Here is a 27,432-nt window from a genome sequence, read left to right as displayed (position 1 = left end):
TAATATTTATTATTGTTGCTCAATCACTAAGTCATATACAACTCATTGCGACCCCATGAACTACAGCACATCAGCCTCCCAGTCCTTCACTATCTCCCAGAGTTTGCCCACACTCATGTCCACTGAGTCGGTGATGGACCACCATCCATCCCTCTGTCGGCCCCTTCTCCTCCTGCCCTCAATCCTTCCCAGCATCAGGGTCTTTTCCAATGAGTCAGTTCTTCACATCAGGTGGCCAAAGTATTGGAGCTTCAGCATCAGTCCTTCCAATGAATATTCAGGTTTGACTGACTGGTTTGATCTCCATGCTGTCAAAGGGACTCTCAAGAATCTTCTCCAGCACCACAGTTCAAAAAACATCAATTCTTCAGTGGGCAGCCTTCTTTATGGTCTCACATCTGTGTATGACTACTGGAAAAACCATCGTTTTGACTAAACAGAACTTCATCGGCAAAGCAGGACCTCTGTCTTTTAACACACTAAGTTTGTCATAGCTTTCCTTCCACAAATAAAAAGTAATTTTCCAGTCTCTACTTAACAAGAAAAGCCAAAGGGACTATAAAATACCTAACTAGTATTTCTTCCCACAATATGATTCTAATTTCTGTTTCTGTAAATAGGAGAATAATTAATTAAAAGCCATGTGGTCTATACGGGGCCAATAAAACTCAAGAAAAGAACTTGTAGTCTGTGATGAGGAGAAAGAAAAGCCCTTGCTTTCTCTCTGCTGGAACTGAAGCTGTCTGTTTCTGAGTGACAGCCATCCTGGGACAGTGAAAGAAGCCTGCAGACAAGCAGAGACACAGGAACCCAAGCGGGTGCCCTACCCACACGATGCTCGCAGACCAACCCTGGAGCCTCCCCTCCCTCTGCAATGGCCACTGTGGGAGAAAACGAACTTCATTCTGGAATAAGGCAAATTACTTGGGGTGTCTCCCATTCAAAGGTGAAATCACCACAGTTTTAAGTAGTTTTTAAATAGTCTCAAAAATAAGTACCTATGTGAAAGCTATTTGAAACTAGGAAACAACACTTCATAATTTATATACAAATTACAACTTTAGAAATATAATGTAAGCCTTCTTAAATCAATTAAGAGTTTAATCACAAACATATAAATGACTGGCTAACAGGCAAATAAATAATGGGTATAGGCTAGTTTTGCTTGATTGCATAAAACTGTTTACAATACATTTCTCAATAAAGAAAAATTGAATTATAACCCAAGGGTGGCTTAATTTGTACAAATTTTGAATAATGTCACATATATTTCCAAAACAGATGCTTAGAGACTCTACAAGGACACTCGGCTCAATCAGAAGCCAGATTAAAGTTCCATCTGGAGCCTAATGGCTCCACGGTTCCATTACAATTACCCAAGTACCAAAGCGAGTCTTAACGGTTGTACCTCACAGAAGCTCTCTTCTAGGTATACACCTTGCCCGCAAACTAGAAAATCACGTCCCCAAATAATTGTGTGTGTATGCGTGCATACATACACCCATCTACACACACACCACATGCAAGATTCAGTAAGTATCTAAGTGCTGCTACATTCTTCATACCACTCACCCTACCTGATTGTCACTGGCTATCCACTAACATCTTTGACTGTGGACACCGTTGCTGGGTATTGTTGTCACCTTTGCTTGACATGGAAAGGACAATATTTGCGTCCCCCCTTCATCAGCTTGCAACATAATTCAGGTATCTAGAACACTCTCCTCATATTCTTCTTTCCCAGACCCTATTACAGGCATCATTTTTTTATCAAATCAGAAAAGCTGAGTGAGGCCATCTTATCTCATTTCCACGTCCAGGAGTTGCCAGACAGGCCCAGAAGTTTAGAGCAGGTAAGCGCTAAGAAGAACCCAAAGTCAGCATCTAGACCAGTGCTACCCAAGAGTATTATCCACGGTCCACTGCTGGGAGCATGCCTTGTTCGTTTAAAACACTTTACAGCTACTGATAGGGTGAGGAACTCGGACTTTGTGTCTTTGGTGGACTTTGCGGACTTGGCAGGGGCCCAAGTTGGCAGGCTGAATCCCACCTGAAGATACCTGTGTTGACCTAGAAAGTTTCGTTTTAATTTGGATGCTTTTAGATACAACCCAGGCCGTCTGATCTGCTACACGGGCAAGGTGTTTGCATCTGCTATCTGGGAGCCTGGGAAGGCAGCTCAGGGTCCAGCTCACTGCGTCAGTGTCTCACACACTGTGTGCCGCCACTTTCATGCATAATGCAAGCAACCTGGTAAGGTGCATGCGGCAGGTATTTCCCCAATAACCGGGCACTGTGTGCAGGACATGGCGTGCCACACACAAAGGAGAACACAGGTGGCGGTGTGTGCATGTGCAGTATACACACACAAACCCATCTGTATATGACTTTGTGTACGTGAGTACGAAGCTATGATTTACATTTTCTTACCGTGGTTCATGAACAAAATAATTGTATTAACATCCCTGTACTAGACCAATATCTTCATTTTACAGACACAGCAGCAGAGGTTGGAGGTCACGTCAGTTGGTAGCTCTTCTCTACATCCCTGACTGTAAGTGTATGTGCACATCACTGTCTACAAAACCAATAAGATACAAAACACAGAATTCAGACTGAAAACTTAACATTTAAAAATCCTAAATTGATTATAAAACTGTTAATCACTCAGTTGTGTCCAACTCTGCAACCCCATGGACTGTAGCCCACCAGGCTCCTCCGTCCATGGGATTCTCCAGGCAAAAACACTGGAGTGGGGAGCCATTTCCTTCTCCAGGGGATCTTCCCGACCCAGAGATCAAACCCTGGTCTCCTGCATTGCAGTTGGATTCTTTACATTTGAGTTGCCAGGGAAGCCCATAAATCGATTAGAATTTTACATTAAAAATTTTAACACTAAAAGTGAAAAAAATGTATGTAAAAAAAGACGTTATTTGTTAAGCAAAACGTTAAAATGTCTATATGGCCTAAAAACAAAGAAGACAAAGCAGCCCCTCAGCTGAGCAGCCAAAGACAAGCAAAGATACAAACGGGGCACAGCGACCAAACACAACCAACCGCAGGAAAGGGTCTATCTTCCTAAAACACAATTCAGTGCTTAAACATGAGGGCAACACCTGAGTAACAGACAAACAGTATTAAGGAAACAATTATAAAATAAATACAAATGGTCAGTAGCATTAAAATTGTACACTAGAGCAGATACTACTTTTTATGTATAAAAATCAGCAAAGATGTTTTCTTTTTAAATATTAATACCTGCTGTTGATGTTTAAAAAAAAAAAAAACAACCATCTCAAAAATCACTGACTGGAGTGAAACATGTAGACTGTGGCAGTAAGATTCAGAAATTTTCATAACGTAATTACCCTTGCATCCAGTAAGTCTACTTCCAGAATTTGTCCTATGGAAATAATACAAACATTATCAAAAGTATTTTGAATGTAGTATTATATTTAATCATGAAAAACTGTAATGACCCATTGAGTCATCAGTGAGAACTGGTTAAATAACTATCCTATATCCATAGACTAGAATGCTATGTAACTATTAAAAGAGATAATGTAAATCTGCATTCCTTGCCCATAATATACTGTTAAATGAAAAAAGTACTAGATGTATAAGAACATATGTTTATATTAAAAAAATTTTTTAACACATTTAATCCCTCTTTACTAATAAATAATTTTCACACACAGTTTTCTAACACGACCATTTTCCTTACAGAAGAAACAACTAAAATCATCACAAAGAAAAAAGAGAAGAAATGAAGGGAAAGAGGGAGGGAAGGAAAAGAAAAAAGAGGCAAGCAGACAACCAAAAGGAAATGTAGAAAAACCTGACTGCAAAGCTGAGCTATCCAGAGCCACTGGCCTTCTGAAAAGAACTCCAAAACTAGCAGGACCTAAAGGGGAAAAAAAAGTTTTTGGCAAGGACAAAGCAGCCCCGAGCATCCACCAGTAGGGTTCAGAGAAGGCATTAGCCACAGACCTCGTGGCGACCCTGTGGGCACTCCATGAAAGTGAAAGTGGAGGCAGGGCTCAGAAAAGGCCTGCCTTTCTATCCAGGAACTGACCTTCACAAGGCCCCCTTGTGAGGCAGTGGCAGCATCAGCAGCAGCCCCAGGCTCAGGGCCAAGTCACAGCAGAAAGGGCTGGCCTTGGAGCCTACTCACAGAGGGAGCTGCCTGCAGACAAGGAAGATGAAATCAACTCCTCTTGAGAGGAGGGAGGAGGCTGGGGTATTGGGTCTCGGTTTTACTCCTCAAAGGACCCTTATGCCTCCGTGCAGACAGGGAGATTCATCTTCAGCCGTCTGGCCCACCGACTGCAGGGGACAAGCATCTGCTGTGTAGCTCAGCCCCACGGCCCACCGTCTCTTTCTACACATACACACAATGCACTGAAAACAATCTGAAGCACTGCTCCATTTCACAAAGGTCTCAAGCAATTTAAAAACTAGAATGTAAACCTCAACTACCCTTAACACTCACCTTCTTAAGATCATTTTCCAAGTCTACCGCTGTTCTCTATTGTAGAGACATATATACGTGTGTGTGTGTGTGTGTGTGTGTGTGTGTGTGTGTGTAGGCAGTCCCCACCTGGGCAACAAGACCAAAGACATTTCCTTGAACACTGTTACATGATCATTTTTCCTTCACTGAGACATGCTAATAATCAAAATGTCAAAAAGCAAGCATTCTTTTTATAAAAGAATAATCTGTAAGAAAGTAAAGGGCTATCAAATATTCATAAAGATACGTGAAATAGCTGTCATACAGCTTTCCCTCCCAAACCATTCATAAACTAATAGCATGGGTTAAGGATGTTAAGGGGAGGTGTCATATGTGAATCAGGAACAGGTAATCTGGAAGACATGCCATGACACAGAAGAATGCTGGCAATCCACAGGTGTATGAGTAATGGGCTCAAAGACATCGTTCTATTTTTTTTTTTTTTTTTCTTTTTTTCTTTATGCCACGAAGGTAAGCTTAGAAGTCAAGAGACACTAGAACCAAGTGCTAAGTGGGGACAGGGTGTTCAGCCATTAGAATGAGAAACAAGGTTTCAGAAAAATCCAGCCAGACTTATCAGGACTCACTCGAGGAATGCAGGCAGCCTCTACAAACTCGAGAAAACATGGAAATGAATTCTACCCCAAAGTCTCCAAGAGGAACAAAGTTATGCTGACATCTTAATTTTAGTACTTCTGACATCCAGAACAGTAATACATTAAGTCACTGTAGGCCACTGAGTGCAGTGATTTGTTAGAGCGGTAATAGGACACTAATATGAATGCCTTACGAAGACACAGTAGCCACAGAGAAACAATCAGGATAGTCACAACAGTTAGGTTTTACAGAAATAAAATTGTTGGAGGAGACAGACAAAAAAGTTGAATTAAAATATAAAAAAGAGCACGTGATGAGATTCTTTTTTTTTTTTTTTTTTTTTTAATTTTATTTTAAAAAAAAAAATCACATGCTCCCCATCCTGAACCCTCCTCCCTCCCAACCTCCCCATACCATCCCCCTGGGCCTTCCCAGCGCACCAGCCCCAAGCATCCAGCATCGTGCACTGAACCTGGACTGGCATCTCGTTTCATACATGACATTTCACATGTTTCAATGACATTCTCCCAAATCTTAAAGACATCGTTCTATTGAGAAGGTTCCATTTCAAATTTTCCAGGAAACAGCCTTGCATGCCACCTCTCAAAAAAAATACACAGAACTTCTGTAATTTAGCTGAAAACAAGTCAATATGACATATGTGAAAAAGGAAAATCTAACCACTATTTAAAACACAGCTTGTGATAAAAATCAATTCTAAATACTACCCATGAACTTAACACAAATTTAAAATATAATCCCTATTTCTAATTTTCAAGTGCTATTTTTCAAAATATTTAACAAATATCCACTACTCAACAAAAAACATATAATAACGTAAAACATAAAATAAAAACAAAAATCTTTGAACACTATTCTTCACTCTACCAGTTATTACTTATGTGACATTAAGAAAATCATACATTACATCTCCTCCTAAATAAATGATTTTTAGATACAGCAAATATAACATGTGGAGAAATACACACTCTTCTTACAATCAGGTTGACTACCAAACACCATTTTTACAAGTGACACTACTTGCTTACATGAATAAGCCTAAATTTTTCAAGAGAATTACAGATGCTGATGGTGCTGGTACAAACTCCATGCTTCTGTGAAACACTGACAAAGACTATGAGAGAAAGAGAGATCTGCTCATCCAGAAAAAAATGATTTCTAATAAGATACCACTTCAAACAGAGCAAACACACTGAGGAACAAAAACAAAACGATGCAATGGCCAAAGCTGAAGTACCAGAACACGACGCTGTATCAGGTACAATCAGAGCTCCGATTATGAACAACAGACACGTTCTGGTTAGTCTAAGTCAAAAGGAGTTTACTGGCTGGGTACTGGGTGGCCCAAAAGCTTGAGCCATAGCTGGAGAATCAGACTTACACGGGAACCAAGGAAGGCAGATCACAAAGTCCGCCCCTACAGCCTGGAAGGAAGCCCACAACAGGCGTGACTACATCAAGAGTAGCCCAGGGAGGAACACCTCATTAGCAGCCCTTAGATCTCATGTCCATGGTCTTTCCAGGTGCAGCTGTCTAGCATGCAGCAGGACCATGTGGCAGCCTTTAAGCATCTTTAGTCAAGGGAGGTGACAGGCAGCCTCCTACCTAAACTGGAAAGAGCGTTAGGTAAGGCCCCAGGCAGCTGAAGCCACAATATCCTCTATTAAGATGACGGTCTGATAGTGGTCACACCTGAAGTGCATTTACTTTGACATAGCATCTTGCTCTAATCTACAGAAGTTCACAAATTGAAAGTTCATAAAAATTCATTCAAATCTCTTTATTAGATTTGCTTGTTATAATTCCCAATCTATTTCCAAGGCAAAGGGAAAAATTTACCCTTTCTAAAGTGATTCTATCAACCAATACAAGACTGAGTGATTTAGACGGGGTCTAGCAAGTTTCTTAATGCGCTAGAAGTGATGCCTCTTGCTTTATATTCTACCCGTCTGCTAATCTGGTTTCTTGCTTGCCTTTTTTGCTGCAGCTGTGCACCGGGTTAACTGTTTCAATGGTTTTCCTACAATAACCCACAAATTTTTTCCTGATCAGTGTGCTGTATGATTGGTTCTTTGTTCCTAAGATAATTATTTTACATTTGTCTACACTGAACTGCACTTGCCATCTGCTGGCCCAATCACCTAAACAATCCAAATCTTTCTGAATCTGATTGCATTGTTCCTCATTATTTCCTCTAGCTCCAATTTTAGGATCATCTGCAAACTCTGAGATCTTTTCTTTAAAGCTTGGACACATTTTATTTTAATATAGAGAGTTGCTGTTTTTTTTCCAAGTGACCCTTTAGACCCTCCAGCTGAAATCTTCCAACTTGAAAAGTTTCCATAAAGCTTATCTAAGGATACCTTCCAATTATACAGTCAAAGCGCTGCTAGAAACAAAGCTAACTAGAACCTATTCTCTTTCATCTCTCCTTACTTACACTGTGCTTATGCTTAGTCATTCAGTCGTGTCCAGCTCTCTACGGCCCCGTGGACTGTAGCCTGTCAGGCTCCTCTGTCCGTGGAATTTTAAAAGTGCATATGTCTTCTAAGTTCTTCACTTCCAAGTATCAATATTTTGAAGAAATGCAAACATTGTTTTTTAATATATAAATTTATGGTAATTTTTCTGAAATAACTTTCCTAAAACATGCATGGCAAAATTTTCAACTTCCTGCATGTAAGACATTCATTCAAAGAATATTTACACACAAATTAGTTATGAGCTTGAGATACATTGCAGTCTTATAACCTTGGTTCAATTATTTATATTTCAAAATTTCAGTTTCCTACTGACAAGAACATTAACTTCTAAAGACCTAATCACCTCGAGCAATACAAATTACCTATTATCTAAAGATTACCATACCAGAGCTACCATATCTAAGATTCTTCTACTTCAATTTCCCATGCCACTCTGAATTATAAACCTTCCAATAAGTTAGTATTTCTTTTGCAGTTTTTAATATTTTAATATTGTACATAGAAACCAATGTAGCAAAATTTACCCTTCAAATTAGGTTTACTTGACAAATCTGAACATAGTGCATTTTCATTAATTAATTATGACGTAAGGGAACAGGTATATCTTCAGATCCAGGAAGAATTATTAGCTCCGTAATCTTCCTTCAAAAAAGGAAAGGTTTTGCTGGTTGTTTCTATGGGGTGGGATCGTGTGTGCTTTTTATTTTCCAATTTTTCTGTAATTCTCTGCAATTTTTCTGTAACATATTGTCCTTCTGATAAAAAAGAAACAGTAATATATTTAACACCATATTCTGAACAATAACTGAACACTATTAAATGAAATACTATGTCAAAACACTTGAATTTATAACAGAAAAATTAAGTAACAAGTATTTTATTTATATTAAGTAATATATAAAGGATCTAAAGGACACATTAAAGATTCCTAAATTTATTAAGCCCTTCTTTTTGAAAGAGCTATTGATTTGGAAGTAATGTTTTTCCTTATAAGGCACTTTTGAAAATCCATTAAGAAAAATTATTTTGAAATGGTGAATCTGCAAATAATAATTATTAGACTGTCTTTAATCTAGGTTTGAGGATGAACCCTCTAATAACTGATTAGTCTGAGTTTCTTTTTAAACAATTACTAAGTGACACTCAGTTGTCTCCAGGGATATTTTATTCATATTTTAAGTAACACAAAAATATTTAATGAACTTAACAAACCACTGACTTTATCTCAGCCTCCCACTCACTGAACCTGCCACTCGAGTATACTCCGTATAAATAGAGGACTTTGACAAACTGCACTGAGTTGTATAAAAAGTCACAACATTCCACATATTATTTTAATCTGTTATCTCATAAAGGCATTTCAGTGAAAAACTACACATATCTTAAACCTCCACATGACTCACAGCATAGGAAAAGAAATGCGTATGAGTAGGGATTCGCTTCCAGAGGCACAACATGAAGAGAGTTTCAATAAACATTTACATATTTTAATACCAGCTTAGCTTTTCAAGATTCTAGTTTGACTTTTTTATTCCTGGATTTTATGCTCTATGCTATAAACTGTATTTAAATTAGTAGCAGCCCATGGTAGCCTGAAATTCAAGTCCAACTAAAATTCACTTGTGAAGCATGATGATATATACAGGATAACTGTAATAATACACAAGTATGTTACATCTAGTCTGTTAATCTCCCTACAAGATGAAACTAATAATACTCTCCTGTTAATACTCTTTCAAAGACTCTTAACAGTTTTCAACTGAATGACGTTAGAAGGAAAACCTCCTAGTCAAAATGAATTTGACTAAAGTCAATAAGAAAATGTTACAAACCGTCTTTCACAGGCCACATCAACAAACTACAGGAAGTAGTGTTCATAACCCAAAAACAGAGTGTGGAAGCAATCAGATCTTGATTCAAATCCCAGCTCCTCCACCTCCAAGCTGCTTAACTGAACACAAGTGGACTAACCTCTTGAAGGTTCAACTTCTCCATCATAACAAAGCACAGAATAATGTTTAACTACCCAGGTTTGGTAAAAAGAGAAATAATGTACAGAACGCCAAACACAAAACTGCTGCTGTTGCTGCTGCTCAGTCGCTCAGTCGTGTCCGACCCTGTGCGACCGCATGGACGGCAGCCCACCAGGCTCCCCGTCCCTGGGATTCTCCAGGCAAGAACACCGGAGTGGGGTGCCATTTCCTTCTCCAGTGCATGAAAGTGAAAAGGGAAAGCGAAGTCGCTCAGTTGTGTCCGACTCCTAGCGACCCCATGGACTGCAGCCCACCAGGCTCCTCCGTCCATGGGATTTGCCAGGCAATAAATGATAGTTAGTGTCGGGGAGATCCCCTGGAGAAGGAAATGGCAATCCACTCCAGGATTCTTGCCTAGAAAATCCCATGGACAGAGGAGCCTGGCGGGCTACAGTCCATGGGGTTGCAAGAGTCGGACACGACTTAAGTGACTAAACCACCACGATCTTCCCTAGTGACTCAACTGATAAAGAATCTGCCTGCAATGTGAAAGACCTGGGTTCGATCCCTGGGTTGGGAAGATCCCCGGAGAAGGGATAGGCTACCCACTTCAGTATTCTTGGGCTTCCCTGGTGGCTCAGCTGGTAAAGAATCTGCCTGCAATGTGAGAGATCTGGGTTCGATCCCTGGGTTGGGAAGATCCCCTGGAGAAGAGAAAGGCTACCCACTCCAGTGTTCTGGCCTGGAGAATTCCATGGACTGTATGGTTCATGGTCGATGGGTCCATGGGACACGACTAAGCAGCTTTCATTTTCACTTTCATTGCACTATCTGGACTGAAATTCTAAACCTAATTAAGATGTAACATAAACACTACCTCCCTAGATTCTACAGACTCTAAAGAAAAAGGGAAATCACTATTTCCTTAGCATTCTATAGGATCCTTTGTAAAACAAGCATAAAGTGAAAGTGAAAGTCACTCAGTCATGTCCAACTCTTTGAGACCCCATGGATTATACACAGTCCATGGGATTCTCCAGGCCAGAATACTGGAGTGGGCAGCCTTTCCCTTCTCCAGGGGATCTTCCCAATCCAGGGATCAAACCCAGGTCTCCGGCATTGCAGGCTGATTCTTTACCATCTGAGCTGCAGGGAAGCCCAAAATAAGTGAAAGAAGACTTATTTACCGTCACAAGGTTGTTGTATTAAAGTACCTATAAAATGCTTAGAATGGTATACGGCACATACTAATAAGCTCTAGAAAAGAATTAGTTGTAACCTAATAGTAGTAGTTGCTCTCAGGCAACACGCACACATGGGCTTAATAAATGTCTGTGAAGACAATTAAGTGAGTAAAAAGGTGACTGAATGAATACAACTTCTCAAAATTCTTTCTTTGTATACAATCTTAAGGATCCCCTCAAAAATCCTGTATTTTTATGTTAAAGCTGAAAATCTGAGTGAAAACAAAGTGACTCTGATGTATTTTATAAACAAATTTCATGTTCTGGGTTTGAACATAATTATTAAACTCTGATGGAAATAAAAGAAATGACCATAATTCTAAGCATGAAGCATGCCCATTATATGATGCGTATAATTTATTTCTGAAGGAGTTTTCTTACAGCAGCCCTATTTTATGCAGTTAGAACCAGACCAGTCTAGATGAAGCTTTCTTGCTAGGTCTCTTTACGGCTTCAAGGGCCTCAGCAGCTTGCAGGGGACAGTGCAAGGAAGACCCTCACAACCTTGCAGGGGTGCGTTTCAAAACCCAGGCCACTGAAAACAAACAGTGATGAAAGGGGGCCGGTCAAATGGTTCTCTGTTAAAAGGTATTGTATCAGAATGATGATTTCATCTTTAGCATGCTAATCATCTCAGTAGAAGTAGTTTTCTTTGTTGTTGTTTTTTTAAGTCTGAGAATAATAAAGAAGCTCAATTCTTCAAACATTTAACAAAAAATAAAGACAGTATCCCTGGCTAAAGTGGTACGTTAAGTTCCAGTTTCCCTGCCACATCACAGGAATCGTTCTGTAGCATTGGAAACAATAAAAAAGGGCAACAAAACTGACTTTAAAAAGAGTCATTTCTAAATTCCATATATATATACGTTGGGACGACCCAGAGGGATGGTACAGGGAGGGAGGAAGGAGGAGGATTCAGGATGGGGAACACGTGTATACCTGTGGCGGATTCATGTTGATATATGGCAAAATCAATACAATATTGTAAAGTTAAAAAAAATTAAATTAAAAAAAAAAGAGTCATTTCCTTTCCAAACTGAATAAACTTGACACAAACTTGCCTCTGACCATGGCCTAACAAACCGCAGCACCAGCATCCAGGGAGGGTGTGCACACATCTAGCAGGTGCTGCCGTTTATCACAAAACCGTCTAAAATAATTGGAAGTGACAACCAGCACTACCACAAATGATTTATTAGTCTTTCACTCAGCTCTTCAGCTTCCTCGGGGCCAGAATAAATAATTTACCAACTCTGTATCTTCCAATCATTAATTCTTCCCTATGCATCCAAACTGCATTTAACTCTGCTGGGTTCAGTGGAATAAAACATACAGTAGGAATATTTTTCCAAATACAGAACTATCTGACCATATGAAAAGGCAGATTTGTCAGTCAAAATGTACAGTCCAGTGAAGAAGAATTTCAGGGCTCAAAGGCAGCAACTAACTGCAGGGGAGTTGGAGGGAATAAAGGCAAGAGAAGAGGAAAGGAAGGCAGAGCCCGGGAGAGAGCTCTTCCCGCTGAGGGCGGCTCCAGGGACGCTGGACAGCAGACCTCGGCAGCACCTAAGCACACTGCGGCCGGAGGCTGTCGGCCAGGAGCACAGACCACTCGCTGAAGACTGCTTCCCCTAGAACACCCCTAAGTTACAGAAAACACAGTTCTCCCTCAAAAAAGGTTGAAACTTTAAAACATGAACACACCGGATTTTTTTTCATGCAAAACAGACTTAATACAGGGCAGCTTCTTTAAAATATTTTAGTAGCTATCTTGAATGAGTTTATGAGACAACTACATACCCCTTGAAATTCAAAAAAGAAAACACAGGCAAAAATCAAAGAAATAAATACTCCAAAAATTTTGACAATGACGGTAAAAGGTATGTCTATTAATTATGTAGAAAAAACACAGAAAACAAAAAAAAATTACATCTTAAATCCACTTTTGATGTACGCTAGTCTAGTCTCATTAAATCAGTATCTATGATTAAAAGAGAGATCATTTTTGGTACATAATGTATTACATTGTTAGAGCAGCATCTGTTTATCGCATAGCATAAACATTTTTCAGCTTTCTGAAACTGATAGGCAAGAAGTGATATGGAACTAATCTTTTTTTATTCCAAGAAGTACTCTCAGTGAAAGGGTTAATAATATTAATATTCTAATACCTGGCATTCTATGAAGCACATCAAGCTGGTGGACGTACAAGGAATTTCACAGAGTATTAGCTTTCTCTTCAGTACTTTGAGAGAGAACCACAATTCAAATTTTAATGTGTAATACAAAGCTTTGTATATGTCTGAATATGTGACTTCCACCAAAATATGAAATGCATTAAAATAAGTCCAACTAATGAAAATTATAAATGTGAAAAAAGAATGGAATTTAGATAAAATTTTCAAATAATTTCTTAAAAACTCAAAAATGTTCACAAACAAGAGTGCATCATTTTCAAGACTCAATACTTTACTGTCATTAACTGAAACAATTATATAATGACCTGGGCACAAAAGCATATTGTTTACATCAAGTCAAACCACATCGTATTTACACACAGACCAGTGCACTTGTTGCTATGGCAAAATAAACCCTCAGATGGCAGAGGTCCTAGCCTCCCGCAGGTTAAAATAAAATAAAAACATTAAAACTGGAAAATAAAACAAAAGGCATCTTTTTAAAACAAATATCAAAAGGATAAGATGTTTTCTCATAGGGGTAAGGGAGGATAGGAGGACATTCTTTAAAAAGAGCAGTAGGACAAGGTGGTCGGCAGGCTTCTGTGCTATCAATTTTAAATGTCAGAGGAACTTCAGCAAGAAAAGATAGAGCAGGGCACAGTCTACTGGCACCAAACGGCCGAGGATGCTGCCTAATGCCAGCACGTGGACACTGTGGCATAAGAGCTGATGGCAGCTTGTCCACTGTGCTGCAGACCCGGAGGCCTGCAGAGCAGCGGGGGTATCTGCTGAAAGTCTCCTGACGCTTAAAAACACCCATCCAAAGAGAAAGAGAGACCCAAACTGTGGTACTAATGTTGTGCTACCATGGAATATTAAAGAGCAATTAAAATCAATAAACTAGATGTTTCAAAGGCAAAGAACAGCTCAGAACAATGTTGGGTAAAAAAAGATTAAAAGGCAAACTGCATAAAGACTAATAGAACATTTCAGTTTAGTAAGAACACTTAATGAACACATGAATGCTAGCCTAAAAGCATGGACAGGAAAGACATAAACCAATTCCAGGACGGTGGTTATCTCTGGGAAAGGAAGAACTTTAAAATGCTTTTTACAAATATATACAGTAAATATTAACATATGATTCTGCATGGTAAATATCAACACAAGGCTGCCAGTTCTATTTATCCTCTGTATTTCTGTGAATATTTAAATGATTTCTTAAATATTTTAAATGTAAGACATAATGTACATAATTTGTTTCCGAAAAAATTAAGAGAATTTTACAATGTTTACCTGAAACATAACGGTCTATCTAACTTTTTAAAAACAATGGCTTTGGTTGGTCTTCATATTCAAAAATTTTTAAATTCCAATCTAAAACACTAAAACGTCTATCCTCTTTTGACAAGTGATTTGGCTTAGGACCAATTTCAGATCATTAGTTCTCAGGAGACTCCATGGTTTTATTTCAAAATTAGACTGAAAGAATTCACCACGGAGAGTTCCTAAATAAGTTAAAACACTCTTCCTGGGGGGCTTTGAATACCGGTCCCATCATTTGTTGTAGAGCAGACAGGCTGCAGCGCCTGACTCGACTCTTCTGTTCTAACTCCCCAGTGGGAACCCATCACTTCATTAGTATGTTCCTTCTCATTTTCTCTGTTTATAGAGGGTATTAAGCTTCTACTTAAATATACATACATATTCCTAGTTTAAGTCTTTATATGTATCTAATAAAATTTTACTCTAAAGAAATCAGAACCACAGTGACAAGCTTTCTAACTTGTATGAAAATTACTTGCAGTCGAATTTCAGTTCAGCCTCATTTCTTCACAGGTCTTCGGAAATATGACAGGGCATCTACAGCTAAATAGAAACAAGCTGCCTCCTATTTACAATTATACTTGTACAAGAAAACAAAAGTTTAATATACTTTATGTCACCATGAAGGAAACATTAAAGATACTACTAATTTTCACAAAAACTGATCAATATTCTCTCAAAGTAGCAACCATCTGATTTAAAGAATTACTGGCTTGTTATCTTAAACAAGAACTCATATTCAACTTATATTGATGTTTTCTATTTGAAGCGTGTCATGCAATATTGTAATTCATCTCATAAATCTACTAGAGTGTGATCAAATCCTATCAACTCTGATTGGCATAAATTTGAAACAATGAAGCAGTCACATCTGTTAAGCAGTTCTAGTTTGCTAGACAACATTTTAAAAGTTTATGCAATAAAAGAGTTACATTTTCTCTCCATAGGACTTTCCTGTACCTCACTTGGGCTTTTCCATAAAGTTTTGTTTGTATACTAGGTTCAGTGGGATTCAGACAAAAGAAACAGAGATAGAGGAAGTGTGAGAGATTAAATGACAGAAATGGTTGAAGTACGAACTTCAAACACTCTAAACATATTTTAACAAAACTCCAAATGAATTACAAGGTATCAAGACAGAAGAAAATAAATTCATTTGAATAAAAAAATATAATCTAACTTTATCCTGAGACTACTCCTGAAAATATATGACTGTTGAATTAATTAAAAATACATGGACATAAAACAGAATTAAACCATGATTTATGGATTAAAACACTACTGTACAACAAAATTCGCCACCAACTTTTTTGGTGCAAAATCCCTCATATTTGAAACTTAAATGATTTTTATGAAACGTAATAGTATGTATTTAAGTTAGTAGGTAAAAAATACAATATCCCCAAAGTACCTCTATGTAATTTTTTAAATACTTCTAATTAGCAAGTGAACTCAAGGATAAAAATGACTAGGCCCTAAAGATATATGGGGTAAATGGGCTAAAATGAGAAAGAAATATTAAAAATAAAATTTAGGACACTGTTAAGTAACTTCAAGTTATTGATCCTTATTGACTTATATCATCATGACTAAGATACAACTTAAGAGTATGTGAATATTCTACTAAAGATGGCTAAATTATTATTGTAAAATAAACTCCATCTGGGCCATTCGCTGGCCACTAATTACAGGCAGTGCTGAGACAAGGCTGCTCCTACTGAGCTCTGTCCTGGCCGCGCCTGCCATGCACACATCTTCCCTCAGAAGCGACACCTCCTCAGCTTCCCTTCATGCCAATCACACATGCTCAGTACATACTTGCTGATGGACTTATCTCAACAATTTCATTCTCTACCATTAAAACTGAAATAAATAAAACAAAAAAATATGATTGAAGGAAAACTTCCCAGAAAGAGACAACAGATAATTCTGCTGGTAAAACTTGACCCCAAGACAGTGACAGAGTTTCTTGATGAAATCGTGTGTTAATTCAGATGTTTTCCTTTTATCTGTGGATATGGCAGGTTTTCACAAAACAAGTACATCCTATTTTCTTAGAATTTTCACTTGGAATTACTAGAATGCTTTGCTAACCAAAGATGGCAAAACTTTTTTCTCCATTCTCATCTCATTCCTATGATTCTGTCATATTACCCTTAATACATAAAACTATCCACTAGTCATCCATTTTTTAGTATCTTAAAGTTTAATTTTTAATTAAATGCATAAAGAAATAAAAATTGTCATGACGACACTAATTTAGCTTCAGTATAAAGACATTTTTGATTACTCTAGGAAACTAACAATACTAATATTTTACATTTAAAAAGGTAAATTTCCATTAAGTTTTATATTCAATATATCTTCTGAAAAAATGGTACTGTTGCTGCTGCTACTGCTAAGTCGCTTCAGTCATGTCCGACTCTGTGCAACCCCATAGACGGCAGTCCACGAGGCTCCCCTGTCCCTGGGATCCTCCAGGCAAGAACACTGGAGTGGGTTGCCATTTCCTTCTCCAATGCATGAAAGTGAAAAGTCAAAGTGAAGTTGCTGAGTCGTGTCCGACTCTTAGCGACCCCATGGACTGCGGCCTACCAGGCTCCTCCGTCCATGGGATTTTCCAGGCAAGAGTGCTGGAGTGGGGTGCCATTGCCTTCTCCTATCATCAATTTCATTTCTGTATTTTATGTTTTCATTCAAGGAGCACAATGCTTTGCACACAAGCACTGGTAAAAATAAGACAATTCCTGTTTTTATTACAAAGGTAAGCAATGAACTAATTATTACAATATGGTATAATAAGTGTTTTCCAAAGGTTTGCAGGTGAGGAGACAACACTGAGAAATAAGGGGAAGCTTTCAAGAGCTGTGTATTACAGGCTGAGTTAGCCACAAAAGCGGTAAGGAGTGAACAGCACATAGAAAGATTGACTTAACAAAGATTAACCACATGGGCTTATTTTCTTCTTCCTCCCCAGACACAAAAGAGATCTTATTTTTGGAAAATCAGTAACTTTTCAAAGGAAGTACCTCATAAGAGAACTTACAAAAGATACTGAGGAAAAGGTGAAGCCTTTTGCCCACAGCTCAGGAACATTCAACCCCACATACCCCACATCTACTACCCTGGAGCTGAATCTCCAAATACAAGAAATGGAAAAAGAAAATCAACTTTAAAAAATGGTGGAGGGGGAAGGGGGTGAAAATCATTTCAGTTCAGTCATTCAGTCATGTCCTACTCTTTGCAACCCCATGGACTGCAGCACACCAGGCCTCCCTGTCCATCACCAACTCCCGGAATTTATTCAAACTCATGTCCATCAAGTCGGTGATGCCATCCAGCCATCTCATCCTCTGTCATCTCCTTCTCCTCCTACCTTCGATCTTTCCCAGCATCAGGGTCTTTTCAAATGAGTCAGCTCTTTGCATCAGGTGGCCAAAGTATTGCAGCTTCAGCTTTAGCATCAGTCCTTCCAATGAATACCCAGGACTGATCTCCTTTAGGATGGACTGGTTGGATCTCCTTGCAGTCCAAGGGACTCTGCAGAATCTTCTCCAACACCACACTTCAAAAGCATCAATTCTTTGGTGTTTAGCTTTCTTTATGGTCCAACTCTCACATCCATACACGCCTACTGGATATGACTATACAGATGTTTCTTCCGCAAAGTAATATCTCTGTTTTTTAATATGCTAAGTTGGTCATAGCTTTTCTTCCAAGGAGCAAGCGTCTTTTAGTTTTGTGGCTGCAGTCACCATCTGCAGTGATTTTGGAGCCCAGAAAAATAAAGTCTGTCACTGCTTCCATTTTTGCCCATTCTGTTTGCCATGAAATGATGAGACCAGATGCCATGATCTTAGTTTTTTGAATGCTGAGTTTTAAGCCAACTTTTTTCACTCTCCTCTTTCACTTTCAAGAGGCTTTTTAGTTTCTATTTGCCTTCTGCCATAAGGGTGGTGTCATCTGCATAATCTAAGGTTACTGATATTTTTTCCAGCAATCTTGATTCCAGCTTGTGCTTCATCCAGCCTGGCATTTCACATGATGTACTCTGCATAGAAGTTAAGTAAGCAGGGTGACAATATACAGCCTTGACATACTCCTTTCCCAATTTGGAACCAGTCTGTTGTTCCATGTCCAGTTCTAACTGTTGCTTCCTGACCTGTATACAGATTTCTCAGGAAGCAGGTAAGGTGGTCTGCTATTTCCATCTCTTCAAGAATTTCCCACAGTTTGTTGTGATCCACACAGGCAAAAACTTTAGTGTAGTCAATGAAGCAGAAGTAGATGTTTTTCTGGAATTCTCTTGCTTTTTCTATTATCCAAAGAATGTTGGCAGTGCTCTCTGGTTCGTCTGCCTCTTCTAAATTCAGCTTGTACATCTGGAATTTCTCGGTTCACGTACTGTTGAAGCCTAGCTTGAAGGATTTTGAGCATTACTTTGCTAGCGTGTGAAATGAGTGCAACTGTGCAGTAGTTTCAACATTCTTTGAACTGCCTTTCTTCGCGATTGGAATGAAAACTGGCCATTTCCAGTCCAGTGGCCACTGCTGAGTTTCCCATATTTGCTGGCATTATTGAGTGCAGCACTTTCATAGCATCATCTTTCAGGATGTGAAACAGCTCAGCTGGAACTCCATCACGTCCACTAGGTTTGTTCACAGTGATGCTTCCTAAGGCCCACTTGACGTCACACTCCAGGATGTCTGGCTCTAGGTGAGTGATCACAGCATTGTGGTTATCCAGGTCATTAAGATTTTTTATGAATAGTTCTTCTGTGTATTCTTGCCACCTCTTCTTAATCCCTTCTGCTTCCGTTAGGTCCATACCACTCTGTCCTTTACTGAGCCCATCTTGCATGAAAGTTCCCTTGGTACTATATACCTACTACACTTCAATTTTAAAAAATTAAAAGCAGCAAGTATTCCTTGACCAAAGATGCCACAGAGATTGGAGGGAATTCCCATGACAATGATTTAGTCTGCAGGTTAACAGTCTTTACATTAAACCAGTATCAAGTGACTGCCAAACTGTTACACATTTATCTCTCAAGTTATGCTTATATGCACTATAAACAGTTATCACTTTGAAGATAAGTAAAATCATTTATCTAAACAAAAACACAGGTACACATACATTTTCACCTGAGATATGGTTTAACTGTATTATTTTATAATTTGGTTTCACTTAAAAAGCCAACAAAAGGAGTGTATAGTTTCTATTAAGCAAGGAAATGATTTTGAGATATTAGCAACTGCTCAAAATGTCTGTCAATGATTACATCAGTTATCTATTTCTAAGTCACACCACTCCCCCATAATTGGTTGGTTATCATTAGTTATTTTTCAGATTTTAAGTGAAAAAGTAAGCTCATTCTATTTGGGTGCCTTGTAGATAGTATCTCATTTTTCAATCCCATTATTATGCATATTTTATATGCAGCTAATTTTCACTTACAAATTATCAAAGAAATCAAAGTAAGCCCCTATATTCCTAACTAGACAAGTGTTTTTGCTAAAATATTTTTCTGTGAATTGTTGGCTTTGACATTTTTTTCATCCATATAAGAAGCTCCAATCTGGTCTGGAAGTATCATTTAAGCTTAAGAGTTAGAAGAACTGTAAAGAATAAGTGCACATTTCCCAACAACGGTTCTCAGCCCACACGTCCAGTGCCCCTTTCCTTCCCTGAACTGAAACTCAGAGTTAATAAAATCTAACTACATACAGAATAGTTTTCAAAAAATCAGTTCTAATTCCTAACCACAACAAATGCTTAGGCATAACTATTCAAAAGGGAATAAAGCAGTCACATATTTGTACCTATATACAGTAAGTTTGAATCAAAAAGGAAAAAGATGACAAGTTATTCTCTATAAAAAGTACAAAAAAAGAAAAGAGGAGAGGTATAGGAGAACCCTAGAATAAAAATTAGTACTGAGATAAGTGATTATAGACAAAAATTAAATTGAAGGTGACAAGAAAGACAGAAATAAGCTTTAATGAAATAATGATTGAAATGTCAAGATAAATTATATACTGTTAGAAGGAGAAAACTATGAAATGTGGTATTAGTGCAACTGACCTGGGTTTTATTTTTAAGTGTAGTGTCAAAATAATTATTAATATCTATGCTAAGGCTGTTACACTGCAGTTACAACCTACCCCAGAAAACCTACACTCTCTTAAGTTATTAAGTCTCCAGTAGCTAAAAATTCTGCAACAGACCATATCCCTCTAAAATATAGAACAACCAGTGGTGTAAGTAAAGAAATATAAAAAGTTACATAAAAGTTGGATAGACTGCTTATTGGAGGTGGTACCAAAGTAACACTGGTACAACACAACATACAACCTAACAATAAAGAATCTTAAAATATATGTTTAACAATGTATTTATCATTCTAAAAACAAAACTTTAACATTTAGGATGGCAATCATGAAATATCTTTAAACATGCCTTATCAACTAATAAAACAATTCATTTAGATCCATTAATTTTAAATTTAGTTTGTTTTTAAAACAGTCTTAAATACTCTATCACATATCTGCAATCAGAGCTTCCAGGAAACTGCACTGCTGAACTGAAAACTTTTCAACTAGATTATCCAGTTAGAAATGCTATAAATCAGCAAGTGGAAAGAATGTGTGAAGTAAGTACAATTTTGAGAGAATTTCTTCACTCTACTTAAGTTTCCCCTCCACACAAACTTCCCCTAAGTATCAAACTGTTCACATAACATCTTGCAAAACAACTGTCAGCAATATTATAGACTGAAGTGTTATTGCTTTATCTTTGAAGAGAGTTTAACCAAGCAGATATTCAAAGCTACGTGGTACTCAGAACAATTTTCTGTAGTCTGAGATTGTCCCATGCAGGACACCCAGCATCCCTGATTCCCAACCATTAAATGTCAGAAGCATTCCCACAATTTTTGTGACAAGTGACAGCACTCCTCCTTAACTGCCCTATTTCTCATCAGCCTACACCACCCTTGCTTGGAAATCATACTTTAATAGTCTTATAGCAAAAAGAATGCGACAGTGGGCAACAGTATCAAAAAACATGCTTCAAACACGGAAGCAAACACTTTTATCAACTAAAAATTATGACTTGTCAATTTTATCCTCTTCCAAACATTCTTTCTTCAGCCTATATTTTTTGGTATGGTGTACTGAGGCTAACTTAAAGAGATTTGTTATCCACTCTAGAACATATGCATATTCTATTTATATAAGGTTTTTAATAGAAAGCTTTCCTATATAATGGCCTTCTCAATACTTCAACTTTTACTTAGCTAAATTAAAGCCAAAAGTAGAATCTAATCATCAGATTGTACATGCACAGGCATGCGGTGCTTCTACAGTTTCATTTGTGTGCTTTTATTTTGCTTTTGTTGCTGCAGTGTTGTCTGGTATTTAGTGTTTCACTAAACAGCATCAATACTAAGGCAACGCATTGAGTCAGAACAGGATGCAGTGTTATTAAAGACTGGTACGTGTCAATGCTATCTAGTGCCCTAAAAAGAAACCCCTGGAGGACAAGAGGCCCCTTTGACTCTGCAAACTCTAAATTTAATAAGGTTCTACTTAATTCATGCAGAATTCAAATACACTGTATTCATGCCAAATTTTGCAACCACATGGGAGGTAGGGGAAAGATACTTCAGACACTTCCATGGGAACAACCTTAGGTCGCTGTCTTAAAGTATCAGTGCAGGACCCGAACTACTTCACATGCTATCCACAAAATGGATGAGGTGTGAAAGAAACTCTGTGTTTAACATGACCTTTGGCTGTACTTTCACTTGTTACAAAGGAGCTATTCTCAGAGCCAACACATAGGCTATGTTATTACTCGTATAGTTACAGTACTATTTTACCAAGTGCTTCATACTGTGACAAACTTCAGACAGAATATATGGAAGCTCTTACCTTTGTTCAAGGCATAACAGGCTTTTCTGAACACAAAGAGTGATGAATGTATGAATAAGAACTATTGCAAGAGAATTTTTTCTTTTCAATATACATTCAAATACAAATATGCCAGTGTGGTTACCTAGGTTCAACTTAACAAGTCATCTATACTCTAAATGCCAAAAAAAAAAAAAAAACCTAGAAATTTAAGTTTAATATCTAGTAATGACTTTATTAAACACATGTCGAGAGAATTAAAAAGAAGACTATATAAAAACTAAAAACTTTCAGCAACTCTCTTCTACAGACCCCCATCTCCCCACAGACTCTCACCAAGGAACACAGTTGTTTTCAGAAATCCATCGTTTTGGCAAAACAGCCAACTTATCAATATAAATGACATGCAACATATTTTAAGGGAAAAAAAGACTACTGGATCATATAATAAAAAAATTATAAATTCTGAAGGTCTAACAAATAGAAACAGTTTTCCATACAATGTCAAATTTATCAGAAGATTTACAAAGCTAAAACAAGTACTACAAGTCCTGTAAAGGGGCTCCCCTGGTGGCTCAGAGGTGAAGAATCCACCTGCCAATACTGGGGATGCTAGCTTGATTCCTGGTCCGGGAAGATCCCACATAAGCCTGTGAGCCACACCTCCTGGCTGGTGCTCAAGAGCTCAGGCCACAGCCACGGAGTCCACGGCCTCAGCTGCAGAAGGCCACGCACTCTAGAGTCTGTGCTCTGCAGCCAGAGAAGCCACGGGAGCGAGAAGCCTGGGCAGCAACTGCAGAGCAGTCCCCACTCGCCACGACCAGAGGGGAAAAGCAGCCCACAAAGCAACGAAGACCCAGCACAGCCAAAAATAAATAAATAAAATTATGTTTTAAAAAATCCCATAATGTATGCTATGAAGAGAAACTTTAGAACTACTATCTATTCTACTATGACCATGTTTTCCATACTCGTCTTTCTGTTCCCAATAGCAATACCTCTTTACTTTCACCATTTACATTTTTTTATTTTATTTCAGTGGCTCCAAAAGCTATAAAACATCAGAATCACATTTTATAAAAGTCATAAACACAAACTGCCTAAGTTGGTTAACAAAAACACATAAATACTGGTCATAATAGGAGTGTGTTTTATCACAAAGTATTTTTTAAAACATTACACATGAAATTAAGACTTCTCTTAAACATGCATTATCAACACTGTAACTACTCAATAAGAATCTGAGATGTTACTAGGGTGACCACAGGTCTCAGTTCACCCAGGATGATACTAGTTTACACTACTATTTTGGCATTCATACAACTACAGTTATTTATGGTACTCACACTGTCACCCAAGATTTGACTTAACAGAGCCCTGGAAATGGCCGTGGGCTTAAGAGTCAAAAGAAGTAGTCTGAGAATTAGATATCCAGCACGCAAACATTCAATCTCCCTGAGGTACAAATTAGTCTTCAGTATTTAATATGGATCCACTATACAGGATTATAAGAAAAATCAAGAAGCTCAAGCACTACCTACTGGTTTAAAAAAGATGACCAAATGTAGTACAAAGTGAATATACTTGGCAAGTGAAGCCTATCAGAGATATAAATAACCACAGCCTCTAAAAGCAACAAACAGAAACACCTCAAATGAAAAGCTACATTATACCAACTGTACACTGGGAACTGTAATGGGCTAAGGACCCTGGGACTCAGGCTGAACGAGGACCAGTTTCAGCGCCATTACTTACCGTCAGCTGTGTGGCAATGACCTACGTCTGTTTCCTCATTCATAAAATGGAGATAACAACCATACTTCTCTCACTTGGAAGAGTAACAAACAATCCACGTAAAAGATATGAACACTGCGTGCAGCACTGTGCCTGCACAAAGTAACTGCTCAACAAACGCTAGCTATTATCATGGCAGTCTCCACTGCAAACGCTAGCTATTATCATGGCAGTCTCCACTGCTGCCTCTTTTCAAAAACAAGTCCTGCGAGAGTATTCAGGAGGCAATTTCACACACCTGTGCATGGGTGTGTACACATATGCGTATCTGAAACTTTCCATTAAAAATCACTTGGACGACACAGCTAGTATTCACAGATACATGGTATAGTGTGGAATATTACATTAGTATTGGAGATCTTACTCAACACTGGAGAAGGCTATTGTCTCTGAAAGAAGTCCACAGTGGCATCTTGAAGCACATTTTAAAATAAAATTCCATACCTAACAATATCTGTAGTTGTTCATCTCCAGAACAGAAGAGTCAAAGATATGTATAATACACACATTTTAAATCCACGAATATAAGTCAAAGGAAGACACTCCCTCTAAGGCAAGCATATGAAGGCACTAAAGCAATATCCCAATTAAATATTCATATAGTCAATATTTCAAAATAAGAATTCTGAGTTTACATATGCACATTTTACAATTCTATAGTGAAACCTTTCTACAGAGGTCATTCTCCGTATTTCACAGCATATATTTCAAAGTGTACACTGTTGCATCCCTCTGAAGTGTTAAACTGTAAAGTGCACAGTAACTCACTGCAGGCAAACCCAGACGAAGCCCATGCTGTGCACATGGTACCCATGACCCAGACAACGGCTTTAACCCACTGACTGAACCCAGTCAGAAAGAGAACACATAGAACATGCTCTACCTTATGATTATGAAACAGCATCAGAACTACGAAGAAATAGTTCATTTGGTGAAAAATAGAAACTTTACATATGAGAATCACTAGGTAAAGTCAGAGAAACTATAGCTTGCATTTATAAAGACCTCTGTCCATTTTTAGCTCATTAAAATAAGGGATTTAAAACTTTCCACAAGAAATATGGTATAAAATAAATATGTCATGAAAAATGATATAAAAATCCATATAAACATTATGCTGCTTTCCAAATACACATATAGCAGGAATTTTAAAAAAAAGAACAAACCCTACATCAGTCAACTTTATATCTTAGGGATCCAAATCTAAGTTGGACATCATTTCTCTGAACTTTCCTAAAAATATTCCAGTAGTAAAACAGCTTTGCCATTAAACTCCATTTTCTATTCTAAATCAACCGACCTGCTCTTTAGAGATACCAAGGATAATGAAGACTGAAGTTTACATGTTCTGTCTCAGTTTACAGACTATAGGCTATATTATTAATCTGTAAGTGACTCTACAATGAGTATCCACATAACAAATATTCTATCAGCAGTAACCCTAAACAGGTAAATTTAGAGCTAAACAAAGCATAACTGAACTTTTATAACTATCATAAATTACTTAAAAAAAAAAATCCCTGGGCATTGCAATGAATATACTTTTGCCTTAGAGCTAATACTTTAATTTTAAAGAACCACAAAGAAAAAAATCAAAACTAGTCAGTAACAATGCAGCGTCTAAAAGCAATAAACTCAAAATTAAGTTATAAATAATTTAAAGCATGTCATGAAGATGTATTAATAATTCATCAGATAAATAATTTACTAAATAATCAAATAAATAAATAATGAAATACATAAATAAATCAGCAAATAAATAATTCTGCAAAATAACCTAAACAATAAGTCACCCGAACAAATCACAAACCTACAAAACTACAATGATTCTTTGGATTCTGATAGTTTTAAATAAGCAAATGTACATAAACTAGATCAATCCTTGTTAGAATTAGAAATATTTTTCAATGCTATTGGTAAAATCCTCATCTCAGTACATAAGAACACATTTTCAATTTTTAAAAGACTGCACAGGATTAGTTCTTATAAATTATTAACACAATTATAATATATCCTCCTCTACATTTTACATATAATATCTCTGCCTAACATATTTCCCCAAAACAACTGGATACTTAAAATATTCTTAATTTACAGTTCTTTTTCAAAGCAATACTTACAGTACAATAGTCCTATGGTCTTTTTGATAGCTTTCCTATCTTCACCAAGTCTCTGGAAATTTTCTGCAGGGATAGAAAAATAAGAATAACCTTAATTATTATAGATGGCATTTCATTCACTAGTGAACAATGCTTTATAATTCTACAAAGTAGCAGTGGGGAATGGAGATTAGTAGTTGTGAACTTTGTCAAGTTTTTAGAAGTCTTCAGTGGACTAAACCCAAGCTGACAGAGGCCAGCTTCCTCTATTGGAGCTGACACACAATCTGTTACAATTGGCGGGATTTCAGATGTGAAGACAAACACTTCCAAGGACAAAGAGACTGTCTGACATCTAATGCCATCAACAATTTGAGAAGCTCATGGTCCTTGAAAGAACACATGAGGTCACTTAACTGTTACAATCTGAATGTGGTAACAACCTAGTGAGAGCACCACTAACAGTCAAAACACAACTGACCTCATAAACCAGTCTTCATTTAACATTTCAGGTTTTTACCCACCCACAGTATTATGGGCTCTTGAAGTCCATCAACAGCAGATCCCAGGCTGTGGTAGCCTATCCCACAGAAATAAGAACTTTGTAATGAGCATTTGACACTTTTAAGGAAATAAATCCAAACAGTGTAACACAACATCTGACAAGAAGGAAACTAAAAGTATTTTCTATAATTATCTCAATATATTTTCCAATCAAGATGGGTAATATTTTATCTATTTCATAATCATGGAAAATGAGACTCATATACTGCCTGTGATCCCCAGCTGGTAGGAAGAGTCTAACTGCCTAAAAAACTCCACGTGAAGGGTCGGTGAACTACAGACTCCTTAAATTTGAGCCTACCCTTAAAAACATAACAAATCCTAAAGCACTGTAAACTCATTAGAGCAATGGTTTTGCCTCCCAGAGGACATTTATTGGCATGTCCAATAAACAGAATATTTATTGGCAATAAGTAGATAGAGATCAGGGATGCTGCTAAACATCCTAAAATATAAAGGCTAGTCTCCTACAATAAAGAATTATCTGGCCTAAAATATTAATAGTGCTGAGGGCGGGAGACTCTAGCATAGAGTAAAATGTCCATAAGCACTGTGTGGTTTTCCTACATAATAAAATAACATTTTGTTCAGGGATGTAATCTTTTTTAATATGTATAACACTGTATGTAGTAGGATACCCTAGATAAAAATGCATATGCTGTGGAGAATGTGTATATGGGAACTCTTTGTACTTGCTAATTCTTTTATAATAAAAACCTAAAATT

The 27,432-nt window shown here is 37.6% G+C and overlaps 1 protein-coding gene across 10 annotated transcripts in view; it reads right to left on the bottom strand.

Annotated features, from left to right (window-relative positions):
* The window catches only part of TBC1D5 (TBC1 domain family member 5), a 595,415-nt gene that overhangs the window by 498,171 nt on the left and 69,812 nt on the right, over positions 1 to 27,432 (bottom strand). For all 10 annotated transcript variants that reach the window (XM_086386662.1, XM_086381937.1, XM_086380405.1 and 7 more), the window contains exon 2: positions 26,165 to 26,227. The gene's annotated coding sequence lies outside the window, so the exon portion shown is untranslated. The remainder of the gene's footprint in view (positions 1 to 26,164; positions 26,228 to 27,432) is intronic.

The sequence above is a fragment of the Bos grunniens genome, chromosome 1 (genome assembly GCF_055505025.1).
Source record: "Bos grunniens cultivar Pamir isolate PY7600 chromosome 1, Bosgru_T2T1.0, whole genome shotgun sequence".
NCBI lineage: Eukaryota > Metazoa > Chordata > Mammalia > Artiodactyla > Bovidae > Bos > Bos grunniens.
The sequence above is the reverse complement of the archived record's forward strand: the minus strand, read 5'-3'. Positions and strand labels throughout refer to the sequence as shown.